The sequence below is a fragment of the Hippopotamus amphibius genome, chromosome 16 (genome assembly GCF_030028045.1).
Source record: "Hippopotamus amphibius kiboko isolate mHipAmp2 chromosome 16, mHipAmp2.hap2, whole genome shotgun sequence".
Taxonomy (NCBI): domain Eukaryota; kingdom Metazoa; phylum Chordata; class Mammalia; order Artiodactyla; family Hippopotamidae; genus Hippopotamus; species Hippopotamus amphibius.
Genome location: NC_080201.1, coordinates 45379441 through 45398458, shown reverse-complemented (window position 1 = coordinate 45398458; position 19018 = coordinate 45379441). Strand labels below are relative to the sequence as shown.

At 38.2% G+C, this 19018-nt stretch overlaps 1 long non-coding RNA gene across 1 annotated transcript; it reads right to left on the bottom strand.

The window, feature by feature from the left end:
- Window positions 1-4272: 4272 nt before the first annotated feature.
- Window positions 4273-18703, bottom strand: LOC130838957 (uncharacterized). Its single transcript, XR_009049744.1, has 3 exons — window positions 18497-18703; window positions 5280-5392; window positions 4273-5137 (listed from the first exon to the last, which is right to left on the bottom strand). It is a non-coding gene; the product is annotated as an uncharacterized LOC130838957 (long non-coding RNA).
- Window positions 18704-19018: the final 315 nt, after the last annotated feature.

Below are 19018 nucleotides of genomic sequence, written 5' to 3'. Positions count from 1 at the left end.
ACCGTTTCCCGGAAAGGCCCACCTGACTCGCCTCCCGGGACGCGGGGCGCCCGACGGACGCCTCACCGCTGACGGCCCGCGCCCCGCGGAGGGGACCTGGGGAGACGTCCTGGACCTCGCGGCAGCGAAGGCAGCTGCAAACTTGTTGAAAGACGAAGGGAGCAGAATTTTCCCAACGTAGGATTAGTGTTCATGTCGCATCGGTGCAGACTGTGGTTACGGGGACATGAGTCTTATCTCCACGATCGATTCCCTTGTGCTGGCTTCCAGGTGAACAGATTGAGAGACGTGATCTCAAAAAAGGGGATGGCAGTCCATCCGTATGTATCTTAAGACGATTCACGGGAGGATCTGAAAGCGTGTTACCACCAGGAAGCAGCGCGCTGGGTGGAGGCAGATAGGTTTGATTGCTTCCTCTTTAGCAATTCTTATTGTCCAAACACTGGAGTCTTTGAAAGAGGAAACGTTTCTTCATCACCGAGGCCATGGCCCCACCTCTCCGCGTAAGGCTGTTTCGAGGAATCAGTAAAGAGGTGATAAAACATTTGCAAAAAAATAAAAAATAAAAATATAAAAATTAAAAGGGTTGCAGCTAAGAGTGAACACTGATAACCGCAGAAGCACGCTTGGTAGAATGACACAATATCCTCAAAACCTGTATGTTTCTTTCACTTTGGCCCTTAGTGTTCGGAAACTTCTTTGATCAAGATTTTAGCACTATGAAAACTGGATTCGATTTTGTTGGTCACAAAGACATAATTTTACCCTCACCGTGTCCTAATCACTTAAAAATTTGTGTAGAAAGAAAGAGACATATAGGTATGTTCATTTATCCCCTGGTCTGCTAACCACTCTGCCAAGTTGCTCCAGCATTCTCTGTGTCTGTCTGGGCAGGCCTTCCTCCACACTCAGCAGTCTAGTCAGTGCCAAAGAGACTAGAGTATTTATTTCCTCTTCAGCTGGTAGCTGGTAATTCTTTCTTCTACTCAGTTTACATATATTTATTTGGTACCAACTATGTGCTAAGCTGTGGCGAATCAGCAACAAACAAGACAAACAGTCCCTGTCCACATGGAGCTTACACTTAGAGTCAGGGAGACAGGCATTCAGTAATCACACAATTTTCTAATTACCATTTTCACAGCTGTTACAAGAAAGAAGTACAAGATGCTGCAAAAGATTATAAGAAGGAAATCAAACCTGGTCTGCACAGGTTAGGGAAACCCTGTAAGATGAGTAGGATTTGCCTGGGTGGTGCAGATGAAGTAGATATGCCTTCAGGTCAGAGGGACTGTCTTATCTAAAGGTCTTAAGATGGGAGGAATTTAAAGCCAGAGTGGCTGAAGCACAGTGCCCCACAGGAGACTGATGAGATGAACAGGGCCTTGTGGCCTGAGAAGTATTCTGATTCTTACGCTGAGAGAGAGAGGAATCCTCTGAAAGACTTGCTCTCACCATAAGAAAATGAGGAGAGCGTGGTGGAGCTATCTCTAGTTTGAGGAGATCCACCATGTTGTTTTTTGCAAGTCACAGGGACCCAAGCCACTATAATCAAAGAAAAATTTCCTGCATGGGTCTCTGCTTCACTGATACCCAATGCAGAGTCTACAAATCCAAAAATTTGGAATGAAATAGTACATTAAAATCCCCTCCGAAGGACTTGAGAGGTAGGATCTCCTGCTAATTGAATAGGCTGGTTACCTGAGAGCTACTACAATTAACTACTCAGTTTCCTAACAGGTATGGACTCTAGTGTCAGGCTATTCTGTTCACAGCCTCCCCTCTACTGCCTGTGTGACCACGGGTAATGTACTTCACCTGACATGCAAATGGGGAGAACAGTGTCTATCCAATAGACTTGCTGTGAGGATTAAAGGAGTTGATAAAAGTTAGGGCCCTAGAACAGTGCCTGCCTGATACATAGTAGGAGCTCAATAGTATTAGCTGTTATTACCATGATGCTCATACATGAATTATAAACAAATTATATCCATAGAATTATGGTAGACTAAAATACACTTCAAAACAGTCATGTTGTGCTTAATATTGCTTTGATGATTCAGGCACTGAAATATTCACAATATCGAAGGTGATATTGACTCTGTAGGGTATCTCAAAAGGCGTTTTTTAGAATACTTACCTTACCACATCTTACATTTCACTTCTTTCCACAGAGTGGAGAAAACGTTTAGTAATTTGACATCTTTTACTGTTTGAAAGCCTGATCAATAGACGTTTACTATGCAAGCTTAAGTATTTATCTTAACTATGTCTTAAGTACTTAGGATAATACTTAAGTATTTAACATAAATATGTATTTGGAAAGTTTCTGAAAGTGAATATACCAAATTAACCACCTTTGACAGATCTGGACTATAGCTGTAATTTTTTGGTGGGGGAGGGGCTGCGTTGGGTATTTGTTGCTGTGCACAGCCTTTCTCTAGTTGTGGTTTGTGGTGCTCAGTAGTTGCAGCTCATGGGCTCAGTAGTTGTGGCTCATTGGCTCAGTCGTTGTGGTGCACAGGCTTAGTTGCTCCATGGCATGTGGGATCTTCCCAGCCTAGGGATTGAACCCATGTCCCCTCCATTGGCAGGCAGATTCTTAACCGCTGCCCTACCAGGTAAGTCCCTACAGCTCTAGTATTTTGAGAACTGAGATAATGTCTGTCACAGGTTAGAGTCTCAGTAGATAAGTTTTGTGGTATTTTAGCAATAATAGGACAGTGATTGGCAATCCTCCTGCATTGGTCAGGGCTCTTTTAATAGGAAGTAACTGAAAACCAGCCCTGAGTAGGCTGAGCATAAAGAAAGATTTGTTCAAAGATTTTAGGGCATTGCACACATTATTCTTTCTTCACACAGCCACTAACAGCCTCAATGTTCACAGCTTTGATCACTAAAGAAGGGCCCACTCACCTTGTAAGTTCCTGTTACAGGAGGGCCCAGCAGCTGGGTCAAGTGCTCTTCCCTGGAATGGTCAAATGGCCAAGAGCAGGTCACAAGGCACTCACATGGCAGCTTGGAGGGGATGGCGGGGCACTTCCCAGAGGACAAGGGAGTGCTGAGCAGACTGACCCATCAGTACCCACTTCAAACACCAGCTCACACCGTGGTCACTCGGACAGAGCCTTAATCACTCTAGCCGACTGATCTGTTCTTTCCCATATCATATGATTCCCCAACCTTGCGGGCAAAATTTGAACCTCCAATTTTACCTTTGGAAGCACTATTTGAAATCATAACAGCTAAGATGCTAAATGGTTGTCTTAGGACATCCCCAAATTTCAGAAGCAGGTCCTATGCATGAAGGAGAAAAATCTGACATAGTTTAAACTTAAACAGTTAGCAAATAGTGTGAATGTCCATTATAAACCACTGTTTCACATGTCGGATTCCATTATCCTGTGAGTTAAGACGTGTTATCCCTGCATTTAAGGATAGCACATGTCATCTGTGGTGTGTACTGTGGTGTGTACCTTGTGAGCACATGAAGCTAGGTACAGAAGAGAGCTGCATGCATCTGTGCTCATAAGAGGGGTGTAACACCTATACATATCAGGAGAGATAATCTGTATCATGTTGTGGGCCTAGGAGGGTCTTATTCTTGTATCTTCACCCCATTGAATAAGCACTGATTACCTGTTACATATTGATTGTAATGCAAGTTATTCCTATGCCCTTGAAGCACAAAACTGAAGATAAACAGCGGGTGTTTTGGGTTTGTTTGTTTGCAGTATATGTGATACCAGTCTCCATCATAGCGGTGTGATGGGTTTTGGAGACAGAACAAGGTGACGCTGGCTAGCATTTACCTAGCTAAACCTCTGTTCCCCATCTGTAGAAAGGGTTGACAGTAAACTCCTTATAGAGTTGTTATGAGGACCAAGTAAACTGACAGGAAAAGAAGCTAGCATGGTGCCTGGCACATAGCAGGCACAAAATCATCTGTCCATCCAAAAAGAACTTGCTACCTAGGACTCCATTCTTGGTTTCTCATAACATTCTCCAATAATAGCAACTGGGCTTCTTGGAGAAATGGCTGATTCTAGGATTGAGGCAGGAAATACACAAGATGAGCCCGGAGCATCTTGCAATGCCAGAAAGTAAGGAAGAACTCAAAAAGCAAAGCAGTGTGTCTTAGCTCAGGCTGCCATAACAAAGCATCATATGCTGGGTGGCTTAAGCAACAGGGATTTCCTTCTCACAGTTCTGGAGGCTGGCAAGTCCAAGATCAAAGTGCCAATAAGGTAGATTTTATTCCAAGGCCTCTTCTCTTGGTATGTAGGCAGCCACCATTTCACTGTGTGATCACGTGATCTTTGTGTGGATTCCTGGAGAGAGAGAAACAGGCTCTCCAGTGTCTCTTCTTATAAAGGCACTAATCCCAATATAAGAGGGTCCTCATGAACTCATCTAACCATAATTACCACCCAAATGCCCACCTCTAAGTACCAACATGTTTGGAATTAGGGCTTCGACATATGAATGTGGAGGGGCAAGGGTGAGACACAAACACCAATCCAAACTAGTGTGCCAAAGGGGCACAGGAAGCAAATGGAGGAGCACCTAATACCCAAAGAGCCCCAGTGCCAATGTGAGTAGCAAAATAAATAAGGTAGACTGAATTATAACCCAGAGTATAAAAGAAATACCCAAGAGTCTGTATTGATGTAAATAAATGTCAGAGGAGAGATGAGTCTCCCACGCAGGAGAATTCCAAAAATTTATGTAGATGCTCTGCCTTCAGATGGGAGAGCATAATGCTTCACTTCTTATGTATGCGCTGCACATGGTGACTTCCTTCTGAGAGTAGAGCATGAAAGGGAAAAATAAAGGAGAAACCTGACAAACACTACCTCAGCCAGGTGATCAAGGTCAACATCAATTAGACATAAGCCATGTTACTATAATGAGATGAAAATGGCACTTGACCTCCCAAGAACTCATGGTAGTCCAACTATGAGAAAAACACCAGACAAATTCCAAGAGAAGGGCATTCTGCAAAGTATTATCTGACCAGTACTCCTCAAAACTGCTGGGGTCATCAAAAGGAAGGAAAGTCAGAGGAAATTTCACAGTCTGGAGAATCCTAAGGAGACGTGACAACCAAATGTAATGTGGTATCCTGGGTGAGATCCTGCAACAGAAAAAGGACATTGGGTAAAAAACTAAGGAAACACAAAGTATGGACTTTATTTGACATTGTATCAAATTTATCAGTACCCCTTCTAGCATCCCCTCAGTCTTGGCCAGCATGTCTCCTGGTCTAAGAAACTTACTGTTGGGGTACCCCAAACCTTCATCCTTGAGAAATCTGTACCCTTCATTTACACATCCTTTTAAGACTCTGGCCGCTGTTCTTGTCCGTTTACCATCAAGACTGGCAGGGGATCTGTCGTGCAAAGGAAACACAGGACAAATAAACCAGAAACTAATGATACTGGTTACCTATGAGGGGTGGATGGGACTGAGAAAGAATGGGAAAGTGGGAAGTGGGTGAAAGGGATGAGGGAGTGAGTGATACCCCTGTGAGTATAGCTTTTTGTATAGCTGTGACTCTGAGAACTATGGTGAGGTTTCACAAACCCCGGAAACAAATAAACACCAACCAGGATATGGGAGGAATCCAAAATGAAATATTGTACAAACAGTAACCAATAACCTAACTGTACTACAAATGAACAACATAACCACCCTGTGGCAAAGGGACTTCCCTGGTGGTCCAGTGGATTAGACTCTGTGCTCCCAATGCAGGGGCTCTGGGTTCAATCCCTGGTCAGGGAACTAGATCCCACACGCCGCAATGGAGATCCCGCGTGCCGCAACTTGGCCCAGTAGAGCCAAATAAATAAATATCTTTTTTAAAAAAGAGAACAAAAGGAACTAACCTGCATAGCTTCAGACCACAGTATTTTGATTGGATAGGCAAAATACAAAAAGAACTGTACACAAATGATGTGCACTAGTTACTAAGTGTTTCAAAGGATTAGCAATTCCAAAACTATTTTCTGTATAGTCTAGCACTAAGCAATTAACTAAATACATTTGGATAATGAGAGCAGGTTTCTCACTCTGGATAAAGGAGTTACAAATAAAAAAAGAGCAAAACTAGAATGAACTCTTGGTGTTGAATTGGAATCAAAGGTTATCAGAATGAATTCATGATTTGCAGTATATTCATAGGTTGATAGACATCAAAATAAAACAGATGTGTGTGTAGGTGTGTGAGAGAGAATATATATATTCTCTCTATGTGTTCTCTAGCTTTGTCCACTGAGAGGACCTAAAAGTAATGACACCCCAATAGCAATGATCCCACCTAGAGACCAAATCATGGCTTCTAAATATCTTTTTTTCAATGAGAGGCTGTAGGGCTCATTGGAGAAGTGGCTGATTCCAGAGTTGGGCAGGGAAAAGGCAAGAAGAATCTAGAATACCTTATGGTGCCAAGAAGTGAGAAATGCTCAAAAAAAAAAAAAATGGGAGCATATCAAAAAGAACATATGCGTTAATTTGAAGAAGTTCCCAATGGCCAAATCTGGGACAATTTGAACAACCAAATAATAATAGTGGATCATAATTCACAGACTAAAATAAATGTCTATTATTTTATACTGATATAAATAAACAAATAAATGGCAAAGAAGAAACAACTCTTTCTTACAGCAAATTCCAATTAATAAATGTAGCAAGAATGATTGACACAGTAAATCACTATTAGACAAACACAGCAGTAATAATTGTTGCAGGCATGAATTATCAATGAATTTTAAAACCAATGGGTGAAAGTACGATGAGAAACGAAATACCTACATATTCTCAAACTATCTTCTCACAAGATACTTACTAATTACAATGGAAAAAATAACTTCCAGAAACCTGCAAGAATACCACCAAGTAATCAAAGTTAACATCAGCAGGAATAAGACACATTGACATCATGAACCCCTGTTAAGGTGCACTGAGAGAGGCATTCTTGTGAAAATGCATAAATAACCTCAATCCAATCATTAGAAAATTTCAGATAGATGCAAACTGCAGGACTCTCTATGAAATAACTGGTCAGTACTCTTCAAAAATGTCAAGGTCATAGAAGACAAAGAAAAGCTGAGAAACTGTCCCAGGTTGGAGGGGACTAAGGAGACATGAAAACTAAAGACAACACAGGATTCTGCACTGGACTCTGCACCAGCAAAAGGACATTAGTGGGATAACTGGAGAAAATGATTGAGCCTGTAGATTTGTTAATAGTATGTACTGTGTCAATGTTAATTTCCTAATTTTGACCAGTGTTCTATGGTCAGACCAGCATTTTTGCTGGAGGTTCAGGAGTGGAAACAGCCTTTGTATGAAGAGACTGGCACCCCTCCCTCACCCCATGAACCACCCACTGTGTTCTAAGCAGATACCACTAGTTATAATGGCCAGAGAGGAGCCAATGGCCAGAAGGAGGTAAGGCTCCCCACGTACACAGGACAGTAAGAAAAAATTCCCTGATTAGCACTCAAGCCCTGCCCCAAGGCTATCATAGAGGTTAGCAAATTGCTCCCCTACAGGATAGAAACTGCCACAAGGACATTACATAAAATTGACTTCCAGATCAAAAAAGACAAAGAAAACAATTCATAGAGTTGGGCACACAAATATTTAAAACTTTTGGATATAAAAATACACCATAAATAAAATTTGTAACAAATGAGAAACTGGAGAAATATTTGGAACATATATAACATACATAAGTTCTTACCATACAATTAATTCTTAAAAATTGATAATCAAGATGAACACCACAGGACTTCCCTGGTGGCACAGTGGTTAAGAATCCACCTGCCAATGCAGTGGACACAGGTTCAATCCCTGGTCCGGGAATATTCCACACACCGCAGAGCAACTAAGCCTGTGAGTCACAACTACTGAGCCCACGTGCCACAACTACTGAAGCCCATGCACCTAGAGCCCATGCTCCGCAACAAGAGAAGCCACCTCAGTAAGCCTGCACACTGCTATGAAGAGTAGCCCCCGCTCGCTGCAACCAGAGATAGCCCATAAGCAGCAATGAAGACCCCAATGCAGCCAAAAAAAAAAAAAAATGAACTTCACAATATTAAAAAGGGCAAGGGACATGGACAAGCATTTCACAAAGAAACACTAAGGGACTGAGGTTTGAAAAATAAATTACCTTATTAACAAACAAATGCAATTAAATCAATAAGATACCAAACTTTGTCTTTGATTATAAATCACCAAAAAGAATGTTAATACAAGGTGTTAGCAAGAAGATAGGGAAATTGGCACTTCATATATGGTCAGTGGGAAAGTAGTTTGGTAAAACCTTTCTGGAAGGCCACTTGGCAATTTGCAATAAAAACCCTAGAAGTGTATCCTTTGACCCAACCATTCCAATTCAGTCATCTAAGACATGCATGCAGAATTACAAGGAAGTACATTATATGAGTGTTTACAATAGCAGAGAAAGAGAGAGAACTCATCTAAATGTCCATTCAAATGAGCTCCAACCAGGGGTGACCCAGTTCTCAAAATAAGCAAGAAGGAATGAAGGTGATGCTTGGAAGAAAAGATATCCCTAATGTAGGTAATTGCCTTAAAGTAACAGGATTATAACTGGGACTATTATTGGATCTTTTTGTCACCTTTCTTTCTTTTGTCTTCTTATCCCTTGAGGAACTAAATGCCTATGTGTATGGATTGCACTGTAATTTGACCATTAGAGCAGAGAATTCTGTCCATCCCACCTGATCGCAGGTGTTGATTAAAAATGTATTCCTCTGGGCTGTCTGGTGTTTGAAGAAAACCAAGATTAATGACTTGTGTTCTCTCTTTTAAAAAGATATACATACTTAGCTTTGGAATATGTATATACATATAGGTATATTTATAGACATATATATATTCCAAATGAATGAATATTCATTCATGAATATATACATTCATTCTCAGACCCAAGATTTTTATATAATAAAAATCTTTTTTAGTAAGTTTAAAAATTGACCTTATAAAGATCAGTCTTATTAGATTCATTCTTCTATATAAATTAGACTGATACCAAATCTTGCATAAGTGTTTCTTATTTTTAATGAGGATTTATACAATGAAATACATATTAAAATGTATACATTTTAATAACAAGAGTTTTTTTATTGGAAAAAGTGTGAATAACTTTATAGTAGTAACAAAAGCTTATATTTAATAAAGCTCTTTTATTTCTATAAAGCATATATTTGCATATATTATCTAGAATTTGAATGTTGTAGGATCAGAAATTGTGAAAAACCAGAATTGTAAATATTGTAGAAAATCAATAAAAAATCATGACTTGGATGGACACCAAATGTCCGTCAGTGGATGAATGGACAAATAAAATGTGGTATATACATACAATGGAATACTACACAGCCTTAAAAAAGGACGAAATCCTATAACACATTACATGCATGAACTTTTTTTTTAATTTAAAAGTTTTTTAAAATTTTATACAATTTTTAAAGGTTACTTTCCATTTACAGTTACTACAAAATATTAGCTATATCCTTCATGTTGTACAATACATCCTTGAGCCTATCTGATACCCAAAATTTTGTATTTCCCACTCTCCCACTCCTATGTTGCCCACCCCCCCCCAATGGTAACCACTAGTTTGTTCTCTGTATCTGTGAGTCTGTTTCTGTTTTGTTATATTCACTAGTTTGTTATATTTTTTAGATTCCACATAAGTGATATCATACAGTATTTTTCTTTCTCTAACTTATTCCACTTTGCATAATGCCCTCCAAGTCCACCTGTGTTGCTGCAAATGGCAAAACTTCATTGTTGTTTTTCTTTAATGGTTGAATGGAATTCATATATATATATATATATATCATAGCTTCTTTACCCACTCATCTGTTGATGGACACTTAGGTTGTTTTCATGTCTTGGCAATTGTAAATAATGCTTCTATGAACATTGGGATGCATGTATCTTTTTGAATTAGTGTTTTTGGTTTTTTTTTTTTTTTGGGTATATACCCAGGAGTGGAATCGTTGGGTCATATAGTAGTTCTAGTTTCAGTTTTTTGAGAAATCTCCATACTGTTTTTCACAGTGGCTATATCAATTTACATTCCCACCAACAACATAAAAGCATTCCCTTTTCTCCACATTCTCACTGACATTTGTTATCTGTGGTTTCTTTTTTTTTTTTTTTTTTTTTGATAGCCATTCTGACAGGTATGAGGTGATATCTTGTTGTGGATTTGATTTGCATTTCCCTGATGATTAGCAATGCTAAGCATCTTTTCATGTGTCTGTTGGCCATCTGCACTTCCTCTTTGGAAAAATGTCTATTCAGTTCTTCTGCCCATTTTTAAATTGGATTGTTTGTTTTTTGACACTGAGTTGTATGAGCTGTTTGTGTTTATATATATATTGGATATTAATCCCTTATCAGGCATATCATTTGCAAATATTTTCTCTCATTCAGTAGGTTTCTTTTCATTTTGTCAGTGGTTTCCTTTGCTGTGCAAAACCTTTAAGTTTAATTAGATCCCACTTGTTTGTTTTTGCTTTTATTTCCTTTACTTTAGGAGATGAATCCAAAAAAACATTGCTTCAATTTATGCCAGAGTGTTCTGCCAAAGTTTTCCTCTAGGAGTTTAACAGTATCTGGTCTTACACTTAGGTCTTTAAGTCATTTTGAGTTTATTTTTGTGTATGATGTTAGAACATGTTCTAATTTCATTTTTTTACATGTAGCTTTTCAGTGTTCCCAGCACCACTTATTGAAGAGACTGTCTTTTCTCCATTATATATTCCTGCCTCTTTTGTTGTAATCTACAACATTTTAGATTACATTGACTGTAAGTGCGTGGGTTTATTTCTGGGCTTTCTATCCTGTTTTTGTGCCAGTAGCATACTATTTTGATTACTGTAGCTTTGTAGTATAGTCTGAGGTCAAGAAGCACGATTCCTCCATCTATATTCTTCTATCTGAAGATTGTTTTGGCTATTTGGGGTCTTTTGTGTTTCCATACAAATTTTTAAATTACTTGTTCTAGTTCTGTGAAAAATGCCATTGGTAATTTGATAGGGATTGCATTGAATCTGTAGATTGCCTTGGATGATATGGTCATTTTAACAATATTGATTCTTCCAATCCAAGAGCAGAGTATATCTTTCCATCTGCTTGTGTCATCTTCAATTTCTTTCACCAGTGTCTTATAGTTTTCAGAGTACACATCTTTTGCCTTTTTAGGTAGGTTCATTCCTAAGTATTTTATTATTTTTGCTGTGATGGCAAATGGAATTGTTTCCCTAATTTATTTCTGATATTTCATTGTCAGTGTATAGAAATGCAACAGGTTTCTGTATATTAATGTTGTATCCTGCAACTTTACCAAGTTCATTGATGAGCTCTAGTAGTTTTCTGGTGGCATCCTTGGGATTTTCTATGTATACTGTTGCTGCACAGTAACAGTTTTACTTCTTCCTTTCCAATTTGGATTCCTTTTATTTCTTTTTATTCTCTCATTGCTGTGGCTAGGACTTCCAAAACCACATTGAATAAAAGTGGCGAGAGTGGGCATCCTTGTCTTGTTCCTGATCTTGAGGGAGTGCTTTCAGATTTTCACCATTGAGTATGATGTTAGCTATGGGTTTGTCATATATGGCCTTTATTATGTTGAGATATGTTCCCTCTATGCCCACTTTCTGGAGAGATTCTTTTTATCATAAATGGATGTTGAATTTTATCAAAAGTTTTTTCTGCATCTATTGATATGATCATATGGTTTTTATTCTTCAGTTTTTTAATGTCATGTATCACATTGATTGATTTGCAGATACTGAAAAATTCTTGCATCCCTGGGATAAATCCCACTTGAGCATGGTGTATGATCCTTTGTATCATGGTATATTATTGGATTTGGTTTGCTAGTGTTTTGTTGAGGATTTCTGCATCTATGTTCACCAGTGATATTGGCCTGTGATTTTCCTTTTTTGTGGTATTTTTGTCTGGTTTTGGTATCAGGGTGATGGTGGCCTCACAGAATGAGTTCAGAAGTGTTCCCTTCTCTTACATGCATAAACCTTGAAGACATTATGCTAAGTGACAATAGCCAGTCACAAAAGGACAAATGCTATACAATTCCATTATATGAGGTATCTAAAGTAGTCAAATTCATAGATATAGGAAGTAGAATGGTGGTTACCAGGCACTTGGGGTAAGAGGCAAAGAGGAACTGTTATTTAATGGGTATAGAGTTCCAGTTCTGCAAGAGAGAACATTCCAGAGATCTGTTTCACAACAATATAAATATACTCAACACTACTGTACACTTAAAAATGGTTAAGAAGGTATATTTTATGATTTTTTTTACTGCAATATAAACAAACAGCCTTCTTTAGTTAAAAAACAACAGATGATGTTGAGCTCTCGAGCTAACAGAGGAGCTATTTATTCATTCATTTCAATATCTATAGTCTATCTGCTATGTGCTAGGCACTTTGCTTAATCTTGGGGTTAGATAATGGTCAAGAAATGATCCCTGCTCTTAAGAGTTTTCAGCCTAGTTGGAGACAGAGAAAAATAAACTGTGATGTGGGCTCCACATAACAGAGATAAGTACCAGGGAAACACCAAGAAGGGGAGCTTCCTCTGGTCTTGGAGTGGTGGTCAGGAAAGCCTTCCCATCTTCTTGCTGGAGTAATGAAGGTAAACATGCATTAGCCACACAAAGTTTCAGAAGGAAAGACCAGGTGAAGGCATAGTGAGGAAGTCACGGACAGTGAAAAGCATCGTGTGACCAGAGTTTAGGGCTGGAGAGAGCTGAGGAGACTGAAAATGGAGGCCTCCTCAAGGAGTTTCAATCTTATCTTGAGATCAATAAGAAGTCATGAAAGCTTTTTAAGGAGGGGAATCATGTGTTCAAATTGGCATCTTAAAAGGATTATTCTGGCTGCTACAATGAGAAACAGATTGAAGGAGAACAAGACCAGAGGCAGAAATATTAGCAAAGATTTAATAATAAGGAAGTGACAGGTGGGTGACCTTTGTGGAGAATGAGAAATGAGTGGGAGGAGAAGAAACGATGAGTTTACACAACTTTTTCTAGAAATGTGGCTTTGAACAAGAGGAGACAGCAAAACAGCTGCAAGGAAATCTGGAGTGAAAGGGTGTGTGTATGTGTGTGTGTTAAGGTGAGAGTGATAGGCATGTTTAAACACAGGGCAGAAAGGAGCTATTCCCTAAGGGAATGGGAGGGGATGGGACCAGATCTCACTTAATTGAGCTTGGGAGGAAGAGGGCGGGACTCTCTCTCCATTTTAATATCCCATATTATGGTTTGTTTTTATTCTGTAACAAAGAAGGGAAGTTCATCCTAGAGGAGTAAATGGAGGGATGGTTTAAGTATAAAATTGGAGCTAAGAAGAACAGGAAAGAGAATTGACTCTGGAAAAGTGAGACTTGAGAGCAGCATGGGGCCCAGCAGAAGCTGAAGACCATAATTCTGTTCAGTGTATTTTATGGCTGTTTCTGTGGAACATAGCACCAAAGATATTTCTCTAGAATCTTATCTATGTGCTCTGCCTGGCCTCAGCCTGTGCATCTAGACTCAGAAGACCTTAAAGTGTGCCCTCTGAATTCACTACAGGCTTGGGAAAAGATACTGAAGAGATACTTGTCTTACCAGAAATCAAAATACACTATTAATTTATAGCTATTAAAACAATGTGATATTGGCCCAAGATTAGACAAAAGCCCCAAAGCCGAGACAGAAATTTAGGAGATGAAAAATGTGGCCCTTTAAATTACAAGGGAAAGAAAGGATCAGTCAACAAATAGGAAAGTGACAAGTGGCTATTTGTTAGATGCCTACCACACACTATACATGAAAAGAAGTTTTGGATGAATTAAGGATCTAAATATACATATATACACCTTTCTAAATCATTAGACAAAAATATTTTTTATGAGCTTGGATTGCAGAAGTTTTCCTAAATAACTCATGAGACCTAGAATCCAAAGAAGAAAATATCAACAGATTTGACTACACACAAATTAAAAAAACAAAAAAGCAAAAAAAAAACAACCACATAGAAAAAGCCCTGTATGACAAAAGAAAGAGAGAAAGAAAGAAAGAAAAGAAGGGAGAAAGGAAGGAAGGAAGAAAGAAGGAAAGAAAGGAAGAAAGAAAGGAAGAAAGGAAGGAAGAAAGAAAGAAAGAAAGAAAGAAAGAAAGAAAGAAAGAAAGAAAGAAAGAAAGAAAGAAAGAAAGAAAGAAAGAAAGAAAGAAAGAAAGGAAGAAAAAAGAAAAAAAGTTTAAACTAAAAGGTTAAAGGATAAGCTACAAACTGGGGGGAAGTATTTGTAACTATATGACACACACAGGGTTAATATCTACAAATCAAATCTACTGCTCTACATTTGTCACATTTATCATAAATTGTGTCCACATGTGATTAATTTCCAGACTCTCTGTTCTGTTCCATTAGTCTGTTTGTCTACCCTTGTGCTAATATCACACTGTCATATTATGGTAAAAAAATGTTTTTACATCTAGTAATATAAATTCCCCAAAATCTTTCTTCAAAATACAAAGTGAAAAATTGGTGATAATGTTCTTTTTCTTAAATTTGATGGGTACATACTCTGATATTTGTTATGTCAATTATTATTTATAACTCATATTTTATAAATATTAAATTATAGCTGCTTAATACTAACACTATAACAGAAAAAACCTTTTATGTGCTTACTGTAGTAGCAGCATTAAATTTTATAGAATTAAAAGTTAAAAACAAAAGTGGAAAATTACAAAACCACATTTTTAGTGGGATAATTTAATAGACCATTATTTTTTGACAAGCCAAGGAAAAATACGTGGAATTGAAGGGGCCCACATGGTGAAATAGCAGAAAAAAACTCCAAAACAGCTATTATAAATATGTTCAAAGAATGAAAAGAAACCATGCTTAAAGACTTAAAGGAAAGGATAACATTGTCTTGTCAAATAGAGAACATCAACAAAGAGATAAAATTACTTAAACAGCAACAGAGAAATTGTGGAGTTGAAAAGTACAATAATCAAAATAAAATACTTCACTAGAGAGGCTCAACAAAAGATCTGAGCTGGCAGAAGTAACATCAGTGAAACTGAACATAGGTCAATATTGATTATTCAATCAGAAGCACAGAGTAAAAGAAAGAAAATAAAGAAAAAAGTTAACAGAGCCTCAGAAAAATGTGATACATCATTATATGTGCATGTGTGTATATATATAGATATATATACACATATACATACACACACACACACACACACACACACACACACATGCATAAAGGAATTAGAAGAAACAGAGGAGAGAGAGAAAGGAGCATTAAAAGTATTCAAAGAAACAATGGCTGAAATTTTCCAAATTTGAGGAAAAATATTAATCTACATCGCCAAGAAGCTTAACCAACTTCAAGGATGATAAACAAAGAGATTCATGGCCAGACATACAATTAAAATGTTTCAAGCCAAAGACAAAGATAAAATCATGAAAGCAGCAAAAGAAAACAACTCATCACACACACAGACTCCCTAGTAAGATTAACAACAGACTTTTCATAAGAAACAATGGAGAACAGAAGGCACTGGGATGATATATTCAAAGTGCTGAAAGTAAAATATTGTCAAACATGAATCTTATATCCGGTAAAATTACCTCTAAAAAAATGAAGAGAAAGACATTCCCAAATAAACAAAACCTGAGAGAATTTATTGACAGCACACCTACATGACAAGAAATATTCAGGCAGAAAGCAAGTGACCGCAAACAGTAATTTGAATGCGCGCGCACGCGCGCGCACACACACACACACACACACACACACACACACACACACACACACACTCAGCACTGGTAAAGGTGATTATGTAGAAATTGCAAAACAATACATAATTATATACTTATTCTCCTGCATTCCCTAAACTGAATTATGAAACAATGTGTATATAATTGTATTGTTGGGTTTATAACATCTAGACATACAATATATTTGACAATAACATTACCAAGAAGGAAGGTGGGAGCAAAGCTATATTGGGATAAGGAAAGCATACAAGGTGATAACCCAAATCTATAGTATTAAATGAAGAGAAAAGAAAAAGTAGGTAATTTAACAACTCTATATATACTTGCTTTCCTTTCTTCTGTTTCTTTAAAATACATACTACATAAAGTTAATTATAAGAATGTATTGTTGGGTTTTAACACATAAAGTGTAAAAAATTAATAATCAGAAACCTCAATTAGAGTCAGGAGACCAGGAGGGGGAGCTCTCACGCCCTGTGACAATAGGAGAGCCCAATAGGAAGCACAAAGACTCTTCTTTCCCAGCAAGGACTCAGCCAATGAAAAGGTATGGACTCTCTGTTTACTACAGCCCTCCCAACTTCCTTTTCCCCTCTCTGAAAATGTTCTCCTTTCCTTGCTGAGTGGGGATCTGAGTGTGGCTTACCATGTCTTCAGACCCCAAATTGCAATTCTCTGCTGATCTCAAATAACCCCATCATTGCTGAAGAAATATCTAGCCGTCTGTTTTAGGTCAATGAAAGACATAGTATTTATAATAATAATAGCATAAAGAGGAGCTGGAATGGTGCTTTTTAGGAGTAAAGTTTCTATATTTCACTAGAACTAAATTATTGTAAATCTGAAGTTGATTTTGAGAAGTTAGGCTAAAATTAGAATATGCTGATTTATTGTACAACTCTGTGAATATACCAAAAAACACTGAATTGTATACCTTAAATCAGTAAATTGTATGGTATGTAAATTTTATCTCAATAAATTTGTTATTTTAAAGAGACATGGAAGATCTGAATAATAACATATAACTATGAACTAATAGATAAAATATATCAATGCTCTATTGGCCAAAGAACATGCATTCTTTGCAAACACCCATGGAATACACACACACACACACACACACACACACAAATTTACATTAGGCAATAAAAGAAATGTGAATATATTCCTCAAAAACAGAGCTTCAATTGTTCACAATGCAATAAAACTAAATGATAAATAAAAAGGATCAACATAATAAACTTATAAGTCAAAATAAAAGTCTTTAAAAATCTTTAAATTTTGGGGTATAATAAAAATGGCAATTTCACTTATGTTTAGAAAATAATTATAAAAAAGTATATATTAAATTTTGAGAATATAGATTTAGTTACTCAGGAAAATTCACAGTTTTAAAGGCTTGTATTATTGGAAAAGAATAAAGGGACAATCATTCAGTTCTGGGTAGTAGAAGGGGGATTTCTTTATCTGAAATCTGATATTTATGAAGTTGCTCAGGAAATCTGAGGTAATCATAACATGGAAATATGAATGGCCATGGTAAAAGGATTGGCCATGGTTAAAATAAACTCTCACTTACACATCTCCTGACCCAACAGGGGAGCCATTTTGTCTTTCATGTTACCATTTTGAGGGGTCAGTGTCTTCCTGGCAATGGAATGGGATACACATGCAACAGAGCTACCACGAAGTGAAATCAGAAAAAACAAAAAAAGAAAAAGAAAAAAAAAGAAAAGCCAAGATTTCACAGTCTAAGTCATATTGATTGTTTGTATCACAAACAAAGCCACTGTCAGAGGGGGATGGCGCACAATTCAAACAGATTAACAACCGAGGAAGGGAAATCGATGGATAAAGGATACTGACATGAAAGAGAATGAGTTAAACAGCAAAGGGAGGCTCTTGGGATAATTAATAAAACCACCTTCTTTGTCCTCACACTGTGACAGTCTAAAGGGAAATCCACAGAGTGTCAGCACACACCATAAACAGAACCTCCCCCAGCACCACCTGACTCATTCTTTGTTCATTTTAAGAATTGTTCATGATTGCAATTATAACCCATTTTCTGAAACATAAAACTTTTTGTAGTGCTCGTTTAATTGTCAAGGCAAAGCCCTAATCATATCTTTTCTTCTCTGTCTTATGAAATTTTGGCTCCTGTTTTAAATGGATTCACTCCAATCCCACCCCCCTTTTGGGGGGAGTACTATTTTTCCTAGGATAAAAAGCCCCCTCCCCACCCCCAACACACACAAATTAACCTTTCACCAGCAATTGGTTCCTTAGTGTGAATTTCTTCTTCTGGTAACTGAAAAGGTGAAGGCAGAAGCTGGGGGCATTTTGGAACTAGTGGAGCAGCTCAGAGATGGCATTGGTGCCGGAAGAGTCCTCTGAGTAGGGGACACACAATACCAACTTCGGTTTTGCCTGGCATATCGGCACTGGAAAATGGAAAATCAGCCCTAGACAAGTCATGGGCTCTGTTGACAGAACTGCAGTAATTCTCAGACATTTGGGTCCAAACTCTGATCTCCCTTGAATCATCAACAAAAACCACGTGGACGTCCATCTTTTGGCCTGCTCTGTCCAGCTCTTCTGTTAACACACCCTCGTTCAGCCGCTCGCCTCTCTCTTACCTCACACAGGGCGTCCCCCTCCACAGAAACCAGCTCCTCTTGATCACAGCTGATACCTGGAGGAAGCAGGGTGGCAGTAGCTGAGCCTCACACGGACGCTCTCTTGCCTTGTAGAAACCACTTGAGTCACACATGAGTGTTATCCCTGAGCTGACCCCCAGTATCGGTGTTCAGGCTTTGGACTGACAAGCAGTTTTGTTCCCTGGAGTGGTGAATTCCAAACTTCTGTGTGAAAGAAAACATGCATCTGATGGGGCAGGTGGCATGTCATGGCTTGTTCTAGCACTTATTTTTGTATTTGCTCTCCAGACCTACATACCACTACTCAACTGTGACTCTGATAAGGCTTGTGGCATTTTTTTTTAAAACGTGGTGTAATATGTCTTTTTATGGGAAAATAGAAAGGATTTGGTCTCAGCAATGACTGACATGTGGCTGCCACATTTGATCTTTTGCTTCACAACGGGTAAGCTAAGTAGTTTTTCCAAGGGAAGTTTCAGGGTCAAGTATTTCTTCTCTTCT